The sequence below is a fragment of the Schistocerca piceifrons genome, chromosome 2 (genome assembly GCF_021461385.2).
Source record: "Schistocerca piceifrons isolate TAMUIC-IGC-003096 chromosome 2, iqSchPice1.1, whole genome shotgun sequence".
Taxonomy (NCBI): domain Eukaryota; kingdom Metazoa; phylum Arthropoda; class Insecta; order Orthoptera; family Acrididae; genus Schistocerca; species Schistocerca piceifrons.
The window spans coordinates 628268495-628290046 of record NC_060139.1 but is presented as its reverse complement, the minus strand read 5'-3'; the positions used below and the strand labels follow the sequence as shown (position 1 = coordinate 628290046).

The following is a 21552-nucleotide window of genomic DNA, read 5'->3' as shown; positions in this document are numbered from 1 at the left end:
GAAGGGATCAGTTGGTAGGACATGTTCTGAGGCATCAAGGGATCACCAATTTGGTACTGGAGGGCAGCCTGGAGGGTAAAAATGTTAGAGGGAGATCAAGAGATGAATACACTAATCAGATTCAGAAGGATGTAAGCTGCAGTAGATACTGGGAGATGAAGAAGCTTGCACAGGATAGAGTAGCATGGAGAGTTGCATCAAACCAGTCTCAGGACTGAAGACCACAACAACTATAACATACTGATTTAATATTATTGTTCACTTTTAATTTGTAAGAGGTGATCCAGATTTCATGTCCGCCCTCCTTGAATTAACCTGCATTCGAGTAATTTACAGTGCAACGATCGCAGCGGCTGACGCAGCCAACGACGCCATTATGTGGCGATATTAACTTATAAAAATTAGCGGAAGCGAAAAACTCGCCCGCTATTAACATAATATACAATTTTCTCCACAGCCGCCCTAAGTTGCAGGAAATACGTAGCTTTAAGATTCTTATTTTCAGTACAACAGCCGAGAGCCAGAGCCAGGACTCCGACTACAATGCAATGGTTAACGGAGGTAAGAAAAAATACTCTCGCGCGTGTGTGGGCCGCAATTGTAATTAATAACTAAAGATTTTTTGCTTTAAAGTGAACTGACTAGCTGAGGAAATTAATATGAAAAATTTATTCCATTGTTCAACTTATGTGCTCATGTTTTAAGATTCAGCGAGTCTAACATTCATTAACGTAAAAAATAATTTGTACTGAAGATTAATATTGTTAAAAATAGGGAGAACTTCACAAAAGCGTTTAGTTGTAAATCAAAATAAAATGAAATAGGGTAAACCATCCAATTATTGGCACTTTAAGAACATGTTTGTAGGGTAAATTATGTATCCTCAATACTTTCCTTGCTTGATGTATAATTCTAACATAAAACATACTAGAATATTAAAGTAACATTATACCACAATTACGAAAGTTTTATACTTTATTTTCCATGTGAAATAAGTTGCTTAAAAATATGTAAAATTTTACCAGTTATTGGCACAATTTTCCAGTAGTTGGCATGCACATTACCAGTCATTGGCACCCCCAATTTATAACGACTTTACTTATTATTAATAATATTATTACTAACAACTAGCTATCACAAGCTGTTTCTAATACTTGGTAATGCAATAGACGGTGAAAATTAAGAAAATAAAGAAAAACTGAGAATCAATTTATTAATTCAGTAAAATTACATAACACTCTATACAAATAGAACAAATGAATTACAGAAACACCAAACTGAGTTTGTTCTCAGTCCTTTCCTTTGTGTGAGTACTATTCCTGAATAACTGCTATTCACAGGCCTTTGTGTGATGCAAGCAGTAAGAATTTATTCCACCGATTCTGAGAAATCACTTTCATCATCAAAGGCATCAGTATTGTCACTATCATGTACCACGTAACAATTATGGCATACAAAGAAATCATCATCTGAATCATCTGGGATATGTATTTGATGTCCACTGGGTATGCATGTAGAGTGGAAAAGTTTTTTACAGCTATTACATTCATATCCCTTCTTGGAAGAAACACTTCTTGTACATTTGAAGCACATTCCATGAAACTCTTTTTCTTTAGTCCTCATGCAACCACTTGTAGAAGCTGGAGCGTTCTCAACCTCTGAATGCTTAGCTTGGGATGTCAGCTCTGTCCGAATGCTGGTATCTCTCTTCATTTTCTTCTTTTTATTAATTTGTTGAGTAGCTTGCTTTTTCATTTTCTTCTCTTCTCTTCCCTGCTTTCGGTTTTCTTTCTGTTTCATGGCATCCTCCCTCATTTTCACCTTTTCTTCGTGCAGGTTATTCCACTTTCTTGAGGTTAAAACAAATGGGACTCGTTCCACTTGTCGCTTTCCTTTCCTTTTTGGCGTTTCTGACCAAAGAAGCACTTCGTTTATACGTTTGGTTGGAGTTTTATTTACTATAGGCGTATTTTCTGTGGCATCTCTTCCTGATGAACTCTGGCTAGCTTCTTCACTCGAGGCATGTTGTGGATTTGAAATGTTCAAATTTTCATCAGAAAGGGACACGTTGGCATCCGGCGTGATTTGAGTAGCTTTCTGTTCCTGTTTTTGTTTTTCATTTTGATAACATTTCCATAGCCGATATAGAAGAAAGAAATCTTCTCCATGAGCGTTTTCTGTCATATTCTGTATAGTCTCAAATTCATTTATTTTATCTTCTCCAACAACCTGAACGAAAGTGTCGTATGGAAGAGGCCGGATTTCTGACTTCCTGCTGTTGCTGGTAATATTATTGCGGTCAGAAACATTACTACCCAAGCACTTTGAGAAATCAATGTTATTTGGGTTCTATGGGTACAACCCGGTAGCTCTGAAACCATTTTTAATTGTTTTTTCAAGGTCCATTTTTTCAATCATTTCTTTCAAGATTGGTGCAAAGTCCTCTTTAGTTATAGCTTTTCCACCGTTGTTTGTTTGCAATGAGAATGCAGCATTCTTCCATTCACTTTTGAGAGGTCTGAAGACAGCAACATCAGCAGGCTGTAATATTCGTGTAGAATTGGGATACAAAGATGTCAGAATAATTTTAAGATCTTTACACAGCTCACTCAAGTGGTATGTTAAATGGGTTTTATGACCATAAACAAACAGAATTACTGGTCGTAGGAGATATGAACTCGAAGAAAACTTCAGATATCATCGATCCATTGTCGCTTCTCCTGATGCCCCACTTTTCAGGAAACTTGCTGATAACTTTGGTAGGAATTCTCTGATAGGGGTAAATTATCATTGGAGGGCACATCTTTCCATCTGCTGAGAATGTGCACATGACAGTGAGAGTAGCTTTGGCTGGACTTTTCTCTACTTCATAGAGATTTTTAAAGCCCGTGGGTGCAAGTACAATATCTTTCTTAGGGCACAGAACAAAATTAGTTTCATCGCCATTGAAAATACGGCTTGGGCATGACAGCACATCAAACACATTCTCCTCCTTAAGGAGGTCTTCTGTGGACGTAAACCATCCTCTCACGTCTTGTTTACTAACACAAGCACTTGCAGCAGTTACACCCTCAGGTGTTCTTTCAGAAACTTCCGGATGCCTTTTTAAAAAGGCAGAATACCATTTGTTACCAGGGGTGTCATCCTTAAAAGGATTAGGACGTTTACTGTTATGAAGAAATTCTCGCATGCTTGCCTGAATATCTTGTTTTCGCCGTGGGAATCCCTTCTGAGCACATTCAAAGATCCACATGAAAAGATAATTAAGAATATTGTCAGATATAATGAATTAGCTTGTAATTTGTCAATGAGTCAATCTACAGGGGTAGCAATACTCACCAAACAAGTGTGTTTTCCTCCTCTGTGGTCAGTATAGGCGCTGGCCCATGGGATGTTTTGGTATATTTATTACTCAGCTGGAATTGTAATGTTGATCTGGGAATCCCGTACATTCTGGCTGCTGCTTTGAATGAGATGCCTTTCTTTACTTCTTGGATTGCTTCCTGAAGGCTTTCTTCACTGTATGAATCTTTCGCCTAGGACCCATATTTCATTCAGTTTACTTCTATAATGAAAGAGATGCAGAAAAATGTTAAAATCAATGCCAATTATTGCTTAATAATTTTCCAGTCATTGGTACATAATTTTCCAGTTATTGGCACACAATTTTCTAGTTGTTGGCACGGTGCCATTTACTGGTTACAGTTATCATTGGAAGTTTCTGTTTTTACAGCTACATTTATTTCCCATTCTTATCAAGATTAAAATGAATTTCACTATGAAAGTGAATCAATGCAAAATACCAGTTGTCGGCACCTGGTGCCAATAGTTAGAATTACAGGCTTTTCAAAATCCAGTTATTGGCACAGCTTAAACTTCTACACTTTTGAGGTTAGAATGTTTCAATTTATTCCAGTAACTCCATACTGATTGTATTTGATAACCATGGTATCATAATTTTGAAATATGAGATGTCCACACAATTACAGCACTTAATATACGGCAGTATTTCTTAACTTACCTCTTAGAAAATCCTTTCTTGCACAGGGAACTTCACAACAATCGACTTCAGGTCAGCTTCCCGCCAAACCAGTTCCCAGAAGGCGCTGAAACAAATGCAGCGCAGCAAGCGGAAACAGAGGTCTTCATCTGTTTCTATAACAGCACTACCATCTTAAAACTTTCTTTATTACAAAATGTTTCTTAGCAGGGTGCCAATTACTGGTGGGGTGCCAATAATAGGATCGTTTACCCTATCATTTTTATTAAGGCCCACCACGTAAGTCGGCAACAATCAACATAATAATAATATATTAAATTACGACGGACGCGAGAATGGCGCCGCAACTTTGGGGCCCGATCAATATGATTCTATTGTAATTAATGTAATTATGTATGTGTCTAATGGGTGTAAAATATTAATGCCTATATGAATTCTTTTACATGTACAATAACAAAACCATACCCTGAGGAGATCTGGAGAAGAAAAAGTGTAGAAAAGAAAAAGGATTACGCGAAAGAGAAGTAACAAAGGTAAGGCCTAATGTGCAAGCATCCTGTGTAGCTCTGTGCGGAATATCGAACCCATATGCACATGAGATACCTTCGGTGAAAAAATAGTAAGTAAAGTGCAAATTAAATTGTGTGTATTTGTTTATTTATATGTTTATTTTAGGAGGGGATAATTATTCGTTTGTGTATCAGTGTTAAAGATTTGTCAGTAGCTTAAAGTGAATTTATCATGGGTAGGATAGGACAACCTAAAGCATCCGTACCAGACGAACAAAATTCTGTTAACATGAAAGTGGGGATCAATTGCAAAACGTAAACGAATCCCAAGCTACCGCCTCGGATAACATAATTTCTGGAGCGGGGGCCGAGGATCGGTGGACGGTAAATGATGCTCCACAGCAGAATGGGAATATAATAACAACTCCACTGCCTGGGCAGGGGGGGCAATCGAGTGCTAGATTAAGCAGGGCACCAGTATGCTCACCGATTGCAGACCCATTTGCAGAATTTCTGCGCAGGTTAGAAGAAAGAGATAGGGAGAGAGATCAGAAATTTGTTCAGATGCTCTTTGAGCAAGAACAACAAAGAGAACAGAAAGAAAGGGAAGAAGAAAGGATGTCAGAACAGAGTGAAACGAAAGAGACGAAAAACTGGCTCAGATGCTACATGAGCAGGAGAAAAAATTAACACAAAAGCTCCATGAGCAAGGGCAACAAAGAGACGAAAAACTGGCTCAAATGTTACATGAGCAAGGGAAAGAATTTACGCAAAAGCTCAGTGAGCAAGGGAAAGAATTTACGCAAAAGCTCGGAGAGCAAGAGCAGCGAAGTGAAACGAAACTAGGCAGTATCGAAAACGAACTTGCCGAGATGCGGGACGCTTGTAAAGAAATATCCGAAATTGTGTATAGTTTAGCAGGCGAGATGCAAAAAATTACAGATATCGCAGGCTAGGCTTGAAGACAATGTCCAGACTTTAACCAACCGCGTGGATAATGTGGAGATAGATGCACGAAAAGTATTGATACATATTTGGAAGTGCAAGCTCAAAAAGTCGAAAAAGAATTTTATGAATGGCTAGAAGTGAAGGATCGCGAGATATCTGCAAAGATCGAAAGCGACGTAAAAACAGCTGTAGAATAAGCGACTGCGGCCGCGAGTGTAAATATTGACGCTAGCGCTGCCGCACTACATGCCGAATTAACACTGATCATATCCCGTGTGACAATGGAGTTGCCAATTGGCAACAGGAGGTCGCGCGGAGACTGTGTTGGAAAGCAATGTAAACAGTGGCGGACAGATAATGAATCCGACTCCGCGTACTGATTACTATAATAACGCTGACGGTATGCAGGGTGCAAGTGCGCAACCGCAACCTAATGTGAATTATGGGCACGAACAATATGCGATACCGTGCAGCGCACATCATGAAGTAATGAATGCCACAGAAGGTAGCAATCAGATGTGCAAAAAGGAGGACAATGTGATAAAACACAGGACATTCCAACGTTTCAATAGCGAAAAACAAAATGTCCACCCTGTGGTATTCATTAAGAGCTTCAGGAATGTGTTTCCCAGGACATGGACGGAAAGACAAAGAATACAGTTCGTGGTCTCCTTTATTCAAGGTGACGCGGCACTGCGGGCCACCGACATGTCCGAAAAATGTCTAACGATGAAACAGTTTGAAGGCGCATTCTTGCAAAAATTCTGGTCCGATAGCGTCCAAGAAAGACTACGCAAGCAGTTGTACAGTCCAGAAATGTACAATCCTAAGGTGGGAACGTTACGCAAATATTTTGAAAAGTATATAAACAAAACCAGGTACTGGGACGAGCCCATGTCCGATCGTGACATAATCAGATTAATTAAAATGAAGTTGCCCACTGAAATTAAAAGATACACTCCTGGAAATTGAAATAAGAACACCGTGAATTCATTGTCCGAGGAAGGGGAAACTTTATTGACACATTCCTGGGGTCAGATACATCACATGATCACACTGACAGAACCACAGGCACATAGACACAGGCAACAGAGCATGCACAATGTCGGCACTAGTACAGTGTATATCCACCTTTCGCAGCAATGCAGGCTGCTATTCTCCCATGGAGACGATCGTAGAGATGCTGGATGTAGTCCTGTGGAACGGCTTGCCATGCCATTTCCACCTGGCGCCTCAGTTGGACCAGCGTTCGTGCTGGAAGTGCAGACCGCGTGAGACGACGCTTCATCCAGTCCCAAACATGCTCACTGGGGGACAGATCCGGAGATCTTGCTGGCCAGGGTAGTTGACTTACACCTTCTAGAGCACGTTGGGTGGCACGGGATACATGCGGACGTGCATTGTCCTGTTGGAACAGCAAGTTCCCTTGCCGGTCTAGGAATGGTAGAACGATGGGTTCGATGATGGTTTGGATGTACCGTGCACTATTCAGTGTCCCCTCGACGATCACCAGTGGTGTACGGCCAGTGTAGGAGATCGCTCCCCACACCATGATGCCGGGTGTTGGCCCTGTGTGCCTCGGTCGTATGCAGTCCTGATTGTGGCGCTCACCTGCACGGCGCCAAACACGCATACGACCATCATTGGCACCAAGGCAGAAGCGACTCTCATCGCTGAAGACGACACGTCTCCATTCGTCCCTCCATTCACGCCTGTCGCAACACCACTGGAGGCGGGCTGCACGATGTTGGGGCGTGAGCGGAAGACGGCCTAACGGTGTGCGGGACCGTAGCCCAGCTTCATGGAGACGGTTGCGAATGGTCCTCGCCGATACCCCAGGAGCAACAGTGTCCCTAATTTGCTGGGAAGTGGCGGTGCGGTCCCCTACGGCACTGCGTAGGATCCTACGGTCTTGGCGTGCATCCGTGCGTCGCTGCGGTCCGGTCCCAGGTCGACGGGCACGTGCACCTTCCGCCGACTACTGGCGACAACATCGATGTACTGTGGAGACCTCACGCCCCACGTGTTGAGCAATTCGGCGGTACGTCCACCCGGCCTCCCGCATGCCCACTATATGCCCTCGCTCAAAGTCCGTCAACTGCACATACGGTTCACGTCCACGCTGTCGCGGCATGCTACCAGTGTTAAAGACTGCGATGGAGCTCCGTATATGCCACGGCAAACTGGCTGACACTGACGGCGGCGGTGCACAAATGCTGCGCAGCTAGCGCCATTCGACGGCCAACACCGCGGTTCCTGGTGTGTCCGCTGTGCCGTGCGTGTGATCATTGCTTGTACAGCCCTCTCGCAGTGTCCGGAGCAAGTATCGTGGGTCTGACACACCGGTGTCAATGTGTTCTTTTTTCCATTTCCAGGAGTGTATTTCATCAATGTGCCGGAATATGATATAGAACAATTCATGGAAATAGTGGATTCTGTTGACTTATTTATCGAAGACATGAAAACCGAAAACAAGTGGAACCATGAAAGCTGTAATCAACAAAAAGCCGATTACAATGGCAGCAACAGAAACGGTAGTAACTTAGTACCAAATGGTAACGGGAATAGGCAAGAGCACAGGCAACAGAATCGAGGCACAAACAATGGGAATGGTTATAACGGCAACGGTTATAATCGTCAAAATCGGAAGAGACATCATGATGGACGCGTGTCTAATGGATATAATGGTAACGGCAATCCGCAATGGCGGAACAACCGAAACCAGTGGCGTGGTTGTAATGAACCGACACCACAGTGGCAACAAAACACAGCGCCACAATGGAACGCCAACCCAGGTCCATCACAGAACATGTCAGGAAGTTACAACCGACCACCGCAAGACCAGAGCCATACACAGTATCAAAATTCACCATCGAGGAGGCAGGGCGGCCAACCCAACAGTAGCAACAACAACAACCAGAACCATAATGTGAGGTTAGTGGAAGAGACAGACAACTGTCAACCCACTAATGCTCATACGTTAAACTAAAGACAGCCAAAATACGCTCTCCATTGTTGGCTGCAGGATGGTGTAGTGAGGGCACATTCACGGATGACAGCCATAAACTTTGTATGCTGAGATACAATGAGGGAATAAAAATAGAAAAGGAACTTGTAGACATGCCGCAGAAATGTAACCGAACCGACAAAAGTGTTGTGCAGGCTATATTGCAAGCATATATATACATACAGATAATAGTCGATACCAGTGGGTCAACCAATGTCATGAGTGCAAATTTTTATAAGTACTTGAGTCAAAATAATATATTACCAGTATTGCCAGTGAAGAATTGTCGTGTAACAGGTGCAGTAGGTGTACAATCTCATATCATAAAGCACCAGGTGCAATTCGAGTTTACGGTAGGCAATGAAGCAATGAAAAGCTCGTTCCTATTCGTGTGTTGCTTGCAACCTGGGGATGGAATTTTTACGCCAGAGGGACGCAAAAATCGACCTCTTGTGCGGTGAAGTTGTTGTTGTTGTTGTGGTCTTCAGTCCTGAGACTGGTTTGATGCAGCTCTCCATGCTACTCTATCCTGTGCAAGCTTCTTCATCTCCCAGTACCTACTGCAACCTACATCCTTCTGAAGTAACCCGTATGAATGAGGGTAGACGTGTAATTTTGCCATTGTTGAGGACACGGGAAGTGCACGGTAAATATTGCCGGAGCTTTCAGTCGATATTCGAAGGAATACAGGTAATGAATTTATATTCTGACTTAAATTCAAGACAAGCATATTATAAAGAGTTAATTACTGAAGACAGAGAGAAAAAAGGGAAACTGATAGCCATGAAAGTCAGTGAGTCAGAACGTTTGACTGATGCACAACAAAACGAATTGACTGAGCTACTTACAGATTATGAGAACGTGTTTTCGGAAAAACCCGGTGTTATCGAGGGCTACACATATAACATAGAAGTGGTACCTCACGATACTTTCTGTCACGAAAACTACACCATCCCGTGGTCAAAGAAGGAGGCAGTTACGAAGGAAATAAGAAAAATACTTACAAAGACATAAAGTCGTTCGCTCATTAGAGCAACTTTTCATACGCGAGTAGTAGGTTAAGTTTATAGTGTATTTTTTGTGTGTGTAAATGTTCAGATTTTTGTGTAACTGGTAAAGATAATGAGGCACACAGGATTAGTACTATTCAATTTTGTAGATGTTATGGAATAACAGTATTTTTAAGCAATTGCATTTTAAAGAAAAATGAACTTAGGTTAAAGAATATTTTACAAATTTCATTTTTAAAAATGCTTTAAAAATATTTGAAAAAAATTCAACAGCATGTAATGATGAAAGAATTTTACATTAGTGTGTCATGAATATTTTTGAACTGTAGTAGTAATGAAACTTATTAAATTCAATATTATAGTGTATATGTTATTCCATGTATTTATGTCTATACCGATCCTGAAATATGATCAATCATAATTTACTAAACAACATTAGTGCAGGGTGTACATCGCCCAAGGTACCTCATGTGTAGTGGACAAGGTACAAAGCAAATCAGTAAACGCGACTAACGCAAAGCACTGTTAAAATATATTGCCATCTGCTAAGCAGAGATTTGCACGAATTTATCGTGTAAACAAAAGTCACAAATCTAATACTAATCTAGGAACTTGCACGCTAGGCCTAGATCACAAAACGTGTAAAATAATGCGAGAGGTAAAGTTTTGTTAAGTCGAGCCTGGCTCTGGAGGGCAAGTACACAGTGAATAGGCAGACATGACATGGGGACTTACCTCAGATAAGACGGAAATACAATCGTATAGTCAAAAGTCTGAAGGCAAGTACGACTCTGTAAGTGGAAAATGGACGAGATAATTAGTGCGAGAGACTGGTAAAATACAGCACGATCCAAAATCCAGTTCAGGCCGAATGAAATGCATTAGCGTTTGTGAATTAATCGGAACAGTTACTTTAAGCAGTGTGAAAAATTGTGAAGGTGAAACTGTGATTCGGAAAGTGAAGTGCTAGTATCGAACGTTCAACAGCAGTAAAGACGCCAAACGCCAATATTACGCACGAAAAACTGTGAATTTGCTTATAAATGTGAACTGTTAACGTGAAGTGAACCCACAGTCAACATTTTTGGGACAGACTGTAATTTCAGTGAGTACAATAACGCGAGATAGGAATGCGATGCGTGGACTGTTGCAAAACCGCAGAAACGGCGAGTGTTTGTGCTAAGCTCGTATTGGGACACTCACCAGTACCTGCGAGTGCGGCGAAAACATAAACATATTTACCAAAAAAAAAAAAACTGACGTGTAATAGAAACAGCATCGCATCAAAACTGCATTCACGGGAGAAGATCCATGTTATGTATTCTGCAAGACAATGCTGGCTTGACACTCGGAAACTGGCGAAAACTTAACAACAACTGCCGCACTAATAAATGCTTCTTTCCCACTAGCGCAACCATCTGCAGCGGGAGGGAAAAATTACGTTGGTTGCGTTTATGTTTCATGTACTACGTCGGAGATGCGTAGCAGAGCTGACTCCTGCCAACAAGCGCGGGGGGCGAATATCATCCCAGTCCGCCACGCCCGGCCGAGACAGAAACGCATCGCCAACCGTGCAACCGATCAGCTGATTCTGGCGTTCCACGACGGCGAGAGATATGCTGGCGCCGAGCGGGCGTTGACCTCTCCGCAGCCGCCGCGAACGCCGAGCACCCAACACACCAAACGGAGCCGTCGCGAGCTAGACGTCGCGACGCAGATCATCAACGACACCGCAATCAATAACGACGATATATTAATTGTTATAATGATCTCATTTCTTTGCATAGTGCAACAAAAAATTGTTCGTAACGTATGCACTTCCTGTACTCCAATGACATCCCAGAAAGAATTAAGTGAAAGTAACCACAGCAGTTAGTCTGTCGCTCCGCCGAGGTTTTTCCCAGGGTTTCCCTACGGCCGCGCCAGATGGAGAGCGAACGGTTGACACCCCTGGGACTTCAAGAATTACAGACTAACTCGTGATTGTATACCTTTGAACTCTGCAAAAACTGCAACCCCAAAAAGAAGCAGCCAAAATGAATGTACCAATGTAAAAGGTCATAACATAACTGTCAAACCAATTGTATTCTATGTCCTTTTCTTTTGTACATGATTATATTCGTAACCAATTGTATATTATATTGTTATGTAAATAACTTCATCTGTATTACTTTGTGTGCAACAAACATTATTAAGTACAATGACTAAAACATACGATGTGACATATGTGGACTGTGAAAGAAAAAAATCTGCGTGTGGACACTGTGGACATGAAACAGGAAATATTTATGTCAAAAAACACGAACATTTTTTAAGACATAAACATTTCGGGGGGCAATATAGCGTCCCCAGTGAAATAATAGGAAAAGACTTAAAAACAGTATCTATAAAGAAGAGACATTTAAAAATTGAATAATATACATTTTCTCATGTACCTGTAAAATAATAATTTCTCTGTGTAAGTTTCGAGGGCAAAGAAAATATAACAAAATGATATAAAGAGACGATAAGATACGCTCTTTTGTTTATTTTTTAGTCGTCTTCACTTCTTCTCTTGTCTTGGTTGTGTGTAGACGGACATCTTGCGAGTGCTGGCAAATGTAAGCATATTTGTACTAATTAAGCATATAATGTACTGATTTAATATTATTGTTCACTTTTAATTTGTAAGAGGTAATCCCGATTTCATGTCCGCCCTCCTTGAATTAACCTGCATTCGAGTAATTTACAGTGCAACAATCGCAGCGGCCGATGCAGCCAACGACGCCATTATGTGGCGATATTAACTTATAAAAATTAGCGGAAGCGAGAAACTCCCGCGCTATTAACATAATATACAATTTTCTCCACAGCCGCCCTAAGTTGCAGGAAATACGTAGCTTTAAGAATGAGATTTTCACCCTGCAGCGGAGTGTGCACTGATATGAAACTTCCAGGCAGATTAAAACTGTGTGCCAGACCGAGACTCGAACTCGGGACCTTTGCCTTTCTGGAAACATCCCACAGGCTGTGGCTAAGCCATGTCTCCGCAATATCCTTTCTTTCAGGAGTGCTAGTTCTGCAAGATTCGCAGGAGAGCTTCTGTAAAGTTTGGAAGGTAGGAGACGAGGTACTGGCAGAAGTAAAGCTGTAAGGACGGGGCGTGAGTCGTGCTTGGGTAGCTCAGTTGGTAGAGCACTTGCCCGCGAAAGGCAAAGGTCCCGACTTCGACTCTCGGTCCGGCACATAGTTTTAATCTACCAGGAAGTTTCTTACGTAGCTTTAAGATTCTTACTTTCAGTACAACAGCCGAGAGCCAGAGCCAGGACTCCGACTACAATGCAATGGTCAACGGAGGTAAGAAGAAAATACTCTCGCGCGTATGTGCGCCGCAATTGTCATTAATAACTAAAGATTTTTTGCTTTAAAGTGAGCTGACTAGCCGAGGAAATTAATATGAAAAGTTTATTCGATTGTTCAACTTACGTGCTCCTGTTTTAAGATTCAGCGAGTCTTACATTCATTAACGTAAAAAATAATTTATACTGAAGATTAATATTGTTAAAAAAAGGGAGAACTTCACAAAAGCGTTTAATTGTTAATCAAAATAAAATGAAATATCATTTTTATTAAGGCCCACCACGTAAGTCGGCAACAATCAACATAATAATAATATATTAAATTACGACGGCCGACGGACGCGGGAAGCATTCAAAGGTGCGCGCTCGCTGTGTTCTTCGCAGTCTAGCAGAAGACTAAAGATCAACGAAGGACCATCTGTGCGGTACAATTTGCGCGTTACGAGGCTGATCGTGACAATTTTTTGTCGAATATCGTCATATGCGATGAAATACGGGTTCATCTCTTCGAGCCGGAAACGAAACGGCAACCCATGGAGCGGCGTCGTACCAACTCTCTTCCGCAGAAACAGTTCCAAGCCGTATCATTAGCCGGTCAAGTCACGACGAAGGTGGTACTCTGAAGGAGTTAATCTGTTTGATGTCCTCCCTCATGGTCCAACTATCAACTCTGAAGCGATTGTGCTACCCTCGCCGGCTGCTGTGACCGAACGCTTCTAAGCGCGTCAGTCCGGAACCGCGCTACTGCTACGGCCGCAGGTTCGAATCCTGCCTCGGGCATGGATGTGTGTGATGTTCTTAGGTTTGCTAGGTTTACGTAGTTCTAAGTATAGGGGACTGATGACCCCAGATGTTAAGTCTCATAGTTCTTAGAGCTATTTGAACAATTTTTGGTGCTGTTTTTGTTGTTGTGGTCTTCAATCCTGAGACTGGTTTGATGCAGTTCTCCATGCTACTCTATCCTGTGCAAGCTTCTTCATCTCCCAGTATCTACTGCAGCTTACATCCTTCTGAATCTGTTTAGTATATTCATCTCTTGATCTCCCTCTAACATTTTTACCCTCCACGCTGCCCTCCAGCACCAAATTGGTGATCACTTGATGCCTCAGAACATGTCCTACCAACTGATCCCTTCTTCTAGTCAAGTTGTGTCACAAAGTCCTCTTCTCCCCAATTCTATTCAATACCTCCTCATTAGTTATGTGATGTAACAATCTAATCTTCAGCATTCTTCTGTAGCACCGCATTTCGAAAGCTTCTATTCTCTTCTTGTCCAAACTATTTATCGTACATGTTTCACTTCCATACATGGCTACACTCCATACAAATACTTTCAGAAATGACTTCCTGACACTTAAATCAATATTCGATGTTAACAAATTTCTCTTCTTCAGAAATGCTTTCCTTGCCATTGCCAGTCTACATTTTATATCCTCTCTACTTCGACCATCATCAGTTATTTTGCTCCCCAAATAACAAAACTCCTTTACTCCTTTAAGTGTCTCATTTCCTAATCTAATTCCCTCAGCATCACCCGATTTAATTCGACTACAATCCATTATCCTCGTTTTGCTTTTGTTGATGTTCATCTTATACCCTCCTTTCAAGACACTGTCCATTCCGTTCAACTGCTCTTCCAAGTCCTTTGCTGTCTCTGACAGAATTACAATGTCATCGGCAAACCTCAAAGTTTTTATTTCTTCTCCATGGATTTTAATACCTACTCCGAACTTTTCTTTTGTGTCCTTTATTGCTTGCTCAATATACAGATTGAATAGCGTCGGGGAGAGGCTACTACAACCCTGTCTCACTCCCTTCCCAACCACTGCTTCCCTTTCATGTCCCTCGACTCTTATAACTGCCATCTGGTTTCTGTACAAATCGTAAATAGCCTTTCGCTACCTGTATTTTACCCCTGCCACCTTCAGAATTTGAAAGAGAGTATTCCAGTCAACATTGTCAAAAGCTTTCTCTAAGTCTACAAATGCTAGAAACGTAGGTTTGCCTTTTCTTAATCTTTCTTCTAAGATAAGTCGTAGGGTCAGTATTGCCTCACGTGTTCCAACATTTCTACGGAATCCAAACTGATCTTCCCCGAGGTCAGCTTCTACCAGTTCTTCCATTCGTCTGTAAAGAATTCGCGTTATTATTTTGCAGCTGTGGCTTATTAAACTGACAGATCGGTAATTTTCACATCTGTCAACACCTGCTTTCTTTGGGATTGGAATTACTATATTCTTCTTGAAGTCTGAGGGAATTTCGCCTGTCTCATACATCTTGCTCACCAGATGGTAGAGTTTTATTAGGCCTGGCTCTCCCAAAGCTACGCTCAGGAAATTGAAGAAACGACTTCAGCGTGTTCGTTACCTCAGAAATGCAAACGAACTCCTCCTTCTCCGTGAAAATGCAAGGTGTCACCCAACAGGAGCTCACAAAACTGCATTGGACAGTTCTTCCTCACCACCCTGCAGCCCGAATCTCGCAGCTTCCGGTTTCCACCTGTTTGGCCCAATGAAGGATGCACTCCACAGGAAGCAGTACGTGGATGATGGGAAGGTTATTGATGCAGCAAGACGATGGCTCGAACGTCGACCACTAGGGTAGTACCATGCAGGCCTACAGGTCTTTCCAGGAAGGTGGTGTTGTAATACGTGTACATTTCTATTCTCTTTTGTCAAACCACAATTTATGAAATATGTTTATATTTTATGAATAGGATTAAGTAGGAATAATTAATATTTGTCATGAAACTTCCTGGCAGATTAAAACTGTGTGCCGGACCGAGACTCGAACTCGGGACCTTTGCCTTTCACGGGCAAGTGCTCTACCAACTGAGCTACCCAAGCAGCCAGGAAGTTTCATATCAGCGCACACTCCGCTGCAGAGTGAAAATCTCATTCCGGAAACATCGCCCAGGCTGTGGTTAAGCCATGTCTCCGCAGTATCCTTTCTTTCAGGAGTGCTAGTTCTGCAAGGTTCGCAGGAGAGCTTCTGTAAAGTTTGGAAGGTAGGATACGAGGTACTGGCAGTAGTAAAGCTGCGAGGACGGGGCGTGAGTCGTGCTTGGGTAGCTCAGTTGGTAGAGCACTTGCCCGTGAAAGGCAAGGCTCCCGAGTTCGAGTCTCGGTCCAGCACACAGTTTTAATCTGCCAGGAAGTTTCATATCAGCGCACACTCCGCTGCAGAGTGAAAATCTCATTCTGGAGTATTTGTCATGTTGGAAATAATTGTGGTAGCCGGGAATGTCTGCACCAAAGTATTGTTGGTAGGAGAGACTGCTCATTGATAGAATTTTAAAAAGGGCGGGAGAGACCTCGTATGGATACATTTTAAGAAAAGAGCGGGAAACACCGCGCATTGATACATTTTGTAATGGTAGCAGGGGTTGTCTGCACCAGAAAGCATTGATGGCGGGAGAGACCGCACTTTAGCTTTCGTAGGAAGTCAGTAGTAAGCGAGATGTGAAGCGAGTCAGTAGCAGGTCTGAAGCGAGAGGTTGAGAGGAGCGGTGTGCCTGCCAGCCACCAGCTATGATTTACAAGAGATTATAAACGGATGTAGAGATATCAGCAAACTATTATCACAAGAGGAACTAACATTATTGAATTATTTTTTTGAGAAACTGAAGACTACTGAAGGTATGTTTGCGCAATGCTAGTTGTAAGATTATTGTATAAAGTAAGACCCATTTGAACGTTTTTAAAATCATTTCATTCAGAATATAATTAATTTTTGCCAGAAATTTTACATTACTGATTATAACCCATCCCAAAAACCGTCAACGTAAAACTTTGCAAAATTTTATTGATGTGAAGAAAAAGTTTAACTATGAATTACGTAACTTCAGTCAAATTAATTAAAGAATAATGTCAACTTTGCTATTAAAGAACAAGGTCAGCTTTGGTAATAAATGCAGCCACTTATTATGACAGTCCACCAGCAGCTAATAGAGTATAATAAAACAGAGTAAGTATATTCATGTCGCAGTTCGATGTAGCAGTCAGATGGCGATCCAGTAACAGTACAAAAGGTAAGGAACAGTTTTGGGTTATTGCAGATAACCATTGAGGGCCACGACGACGACACATTCTATGTTTCGTCGAAATAATCAGAAAATCACTTTTAATAAGCAGCAATTAAATTTGTATTCGAAGATTGAGAAAGAGAATAAATTTCAAAGGGAAGATTTCATTTGTTATTATTAAGCAAGAGATAGAAATCCCAAGGGAAGATTTCATAGGTTGTTATAGAAGGGAAGGTTGCGTAACAAAAGAGATATAGAGGAGACGGGAAGGTTTCTGTGTAATGCCGTCGCATTGAACATTGAAAATGGGGTTTTGTAGCAAAAAGAGTGTGGAATAATAAGGTATAATGGAATCCTCAATAAAACCAACCTGCTTTCATAAAAGTTTTGTTGCATTACTTATTAAAGGCCACTTGTATCTTTTGTGAAGCCATAATGTAAGTGTATCATGATATCAATATGGATATAATGACGCAATAGTTGCCGAAATTTGTGATTCTTTATTTAAAAAACACAACATATTTCTTGAAGATATGATCCCATTATCAACTCCTAAAAGTATTATCACATCAGGCACTGTAAAAAAAACATGCATACAGGCCGTCGCATTGAACAGAGCTTATATTGAAAACTAGGATTTTTTAGCCAAAAGGTTGGAGAATAATATGGAGTATTGGAATCCTGAATAAAACCAACCTGCTTTCAAAAAAATTTTGTTGCATTACTTACTGAACGTTCCTCGTATCTTTTGTGAAGCCACAGTGTAAATGTATCACGACATCAGTAAGGAGATAATGACGCTCGCATTGAACAGAGCTTATATTGAAAACTAGGATTTCTTAGCCAAAAGGTTGGAGAATAATATGGAGTATTGGAATCCTGAATAAAACCAACCTGCTTTCAAAAAAATTTTGTTGCATTACTTACTGAACGTTCCTCGTATCTTTTGTGAAGCCACAGTGTAAATGTATCACGACGTCAGTAAGGAGATAATGACGCTCCAGTTGTCGAAATGTGCCATTTTTTATTTAAAAACACAACATGTATGCGCGGGGTAGCCGAGCGGTCAGGGGCGTCTTGTCACGGTCCGCGCGGCTTCCCCCGCCGAAGGTTCTTGTCCTCCCTCGGGCATGGGTGTGTGTGTCATCCTCAACGTGAACTAGTGAATTAGTTTTAAGTTAGATTAAGTTGTGTGTAAACTTAGGGACCGTGGACCTCAGCAGTTTGGTCCCACAAGACCTTACCACAAATTTCCAATTTTCCACAACATGTTTATTTAAGACATGATCCCACTATCAACTCCTAAAAAATAGTATGACATCAGGCACAGTTAAAAATATGCAAACTGTAAAAATGTATTTCCACGCTTGTAAGCAACATGGTATAATGGTAGTAATTACTGGAAACGTTTAGCTCCCTCACAAATCTCTGTTCACTCACACGGCTAAGACATTGTAAAATGTTCTTATGAAAAAGGGTTATATAACAAATATGAATAAAGTAACACAAGACAAATGGGGCGTTGGTGCAATTAAATCAGCCGATGCTGAGGAAATTAGATTAGGAAATGAGACATTAAAAACAGAAGACGAGTTTTAATGTTTAAATAACAGAAGAAATAACTGTGACAGAAGTGAAGAGATACAAAATGAAGACTGGCAGTATCAAGAAACCCTTTTCTTGAAATGAGAAATGCATTGACATGAGATCCAGGTCAGTGTCTGCAAGCCATTTCTCAATGTATTTGTCTGCAATAGAGCCATATACCGAAGTGAAACTTCTGCAATAAACAGTACAGACAAGAAGCTTACTTTTGAAATGTGATGTTCCACGAATGCTGGAGACTAGGTGGATAAATCGGACAAGCAATGGAGAGGTGCAGAATCGGATTTCGAAGAAAATGGATTTATGGCACAACATTACTATAAGACAGATACGGGTGACAGGACACATTCGGAGGCATCAGTCAATAGTTAATTAGGTAATTCATTGAGGCGCAGTGAGCAAAATGATAGAGGGAGTCCAGTAAGCAGATGTAGGTTGCAATAGTTATGTAGAGACGGAGGGACATGTACGGCATGGACTATAGCGGTGACGTGCACGAAACCACAAGTTCGGTGTGGCGGGGGGAGAGGGGGGGGGGGTTATTCCGGCAGACATGCTTGCTACTGAATGTAGCCCCCTGACGTGTGACGGAGAGGCTGCGTAGCATAGAGCAGCTGTGTGAATGTATGGCGAATGCGCCGCACAACCGGCGCTGTGGCATGTTACTTGTTCATTTTCTTTCGGTTTGGTTCAATACATTGTTGGACAAATCAAATCAAGTGCCATGATAGATGTATTACACATGAGGACCAAATAAATAATAGTTAAGATGAAAAGTAACTCATTCGTTTGATCAAGAAGCATATGTCAATGTAGCCTCCTCCAGATTTCAGTTCCTGTTTACCAGATGAAGTTGCACTCCATAGCTACTTTTCCTTATGGCACATTTCTTCATGACTTTAAACTTTGATTCAGATACCTCGTCCTTGTACTGAACTGCGTCATGAACCTCAAGGAACTTTTGTTTCAAAATAGAGCATAAAGACTTTAGCTTTTTTGCCAACACTATTTCCATGTCAAGCAGCAAATTATTCTTCAGACTCCACTACTTTCTTTGTCCACGTAGAATAACTTCCACCAAGAAATATAACTGATGTCCATTCTGCATTAGACTCTCCTACTTCACTTTTTTCCGCTGGAAAACCTAATGGTTCATCAATGATTTTGCGTTATGCAATATACTCTGAAGCGCCAAAGAAATTGATACAGGCATGCGTATTCAAATACAGACAGAATACGGCGCTGCAGTCGGCAACGCCTGTATAAGACAAGTGTCTGGCGCAATTGCTAGATCGGTTACTGCTTCTACAGAGGCAGGTTATCAAGAATTAAGTGAGTTTGAACGTGGTGTTATAGTCGGTGCACGAGTGATGGGGCACAGCAACTCCGAGGTAGCGATAAAGTGGGGACTTTCCCGTACGACCATCGCTGCGACCGAAAAAAGATCCAGCAAGAACGGGACCAACGATGACTGGAGAGAATCGTTCAACGTGACAGAAGTGCATCCCTTCCCTAAATTGCTGCTGATTTCAATGCCGGGTCATCAACAAGTGTCAGCATGTGAATTATTCAACGAAACATATTCGATATGGGCTTTCGGAGCCAAAGGCCCTCTCGTGTGCCCTTGATGACTGTGTCCGTCAACACCGACGTTGGACCGTTGATGACTGGAAACATGGTGCCTGGTCGGACGAGTTTCGTTTCAAATTGTATCGAGCAGATGGACTTGTACGGGTATGGAGACAACCTCATTCATCCCTGGATCCTGCATGTCACCAGGGGACTGTTCAAGCTGGTGGAGGCTCTGTAACGGTGTGGGGCGTGTGCAGTTGGAGCGAGATGGGACCACCAGATACGTCTAGATACGACTGTGACAGGTATGCATCCTGTCCGATCACCTACATCCATTGATATCCATTATGCATTCCGACTGACTTGGGCAATTCCAGCAGGACAATGCGACAACCCACACATCCAGAATTGTTACAGTGTGGCTCCAGGAACGCTCTTCTGAGTTTAAACGCTTCCGCTCGCAACCAAACTCCCCAGATGTTTTGGACCCAATAGGTAGCGAAATGCCTTTATCTATAAAATGGTTCCTCAATAACTTTAACTGATGTTGTACATCGAAGAAAACCCAAGTATACCTAAAACCGATTGCTAGATTTGCGAAATATGTTTTATCTGTATCGGCACAAATTCCTTCCAAACTTTCACAGCCGTCTGAACGACGCTCTGAAGAAAAAAAAGAAACAAGACGTAATTGTGTCGAAGTCACAATAAACTTGTTGCTTCCACTGCTTACACAACCCACGCATCACACAAACCTGAACAGTTGAATGTGGACCGACCATTGTCTCCTCCGACGAATGCTAACTTATACGATCAATAAACATTCACTCTTGAGCAGTAAAACTATTTCACTTAGCGTTCAATAAGCACAGTACAAACTCGAGAGTACCCGGTGTGCGTTTATATTCCTTTATCCTTTCTTGCACAGCAAAGGCATTTTTCGTTTTCACAAATAAGCGTATGCTTCTGGCGACAGAGCTCTTAAAACCAATGCTTGGGCAATGTCCTCTGAATTCCACTTTGCACTTTTGCTTTCATTCAACAGTTACCGTATTTGCGACAGTGTGAAATTTTTTGACAACACTTTGCTTACTCTTCTGTGTAATTTGATGTTTACTTCGCGTCAGATGACCTTTTTGTCCGCCGTAACAAAAGAACACGGCGACGAGCATTTGTTTTGCTCCATAAGGCTACACCACATCTCTTTGGTGCTGCTTCTTTCTGTGTATTTAGCTTTATTAAAAGTTCAATCTCTATCCTCAGTTCTTTAATTTCTAAATCCTTCTGCTTCAACGAGCTCATGAAGGGATCCTTAGCTGTAGTCTGGTAGAATTTCTTTTATTTTTCGGTTGCAGTTTCTAAAGCCCTCAAAGTTCGTTTTTGCAAATGTATTGCTTCGCAGCGATGTACACGACTTCATGATCTCTAAGGAATTAATTTATTTTTATTATTCTTGAATGTATTTACAAAGTGCTATACAAAAACACTACTTTCTCATTATTGACCAAATAAATAACAGACAAAAGAGATAAACCATCA

The 21552-nt window shown here is 41.6% G+C and overlaps 1 protein-coding gene and 1 non-coding gene across 2 annotated transcripts in view; both read right to left on the bottom strand.

Moving 5' to 3' along the window:
* Positions 1-21552, bottom strand: part of LOC124777251 (clavesin-2-like) — a 129887-nt gene that overhangs the window by 100128 nt on the left and 8207 nt on the right. The window lies entirely within an intron of this gene.
* Positions 15585-15659, bottom strand: Trnas-uga. Its single transcript has one exon. It is a non-coding gene; the product is annotated as a tRNA-Ser (tRNA).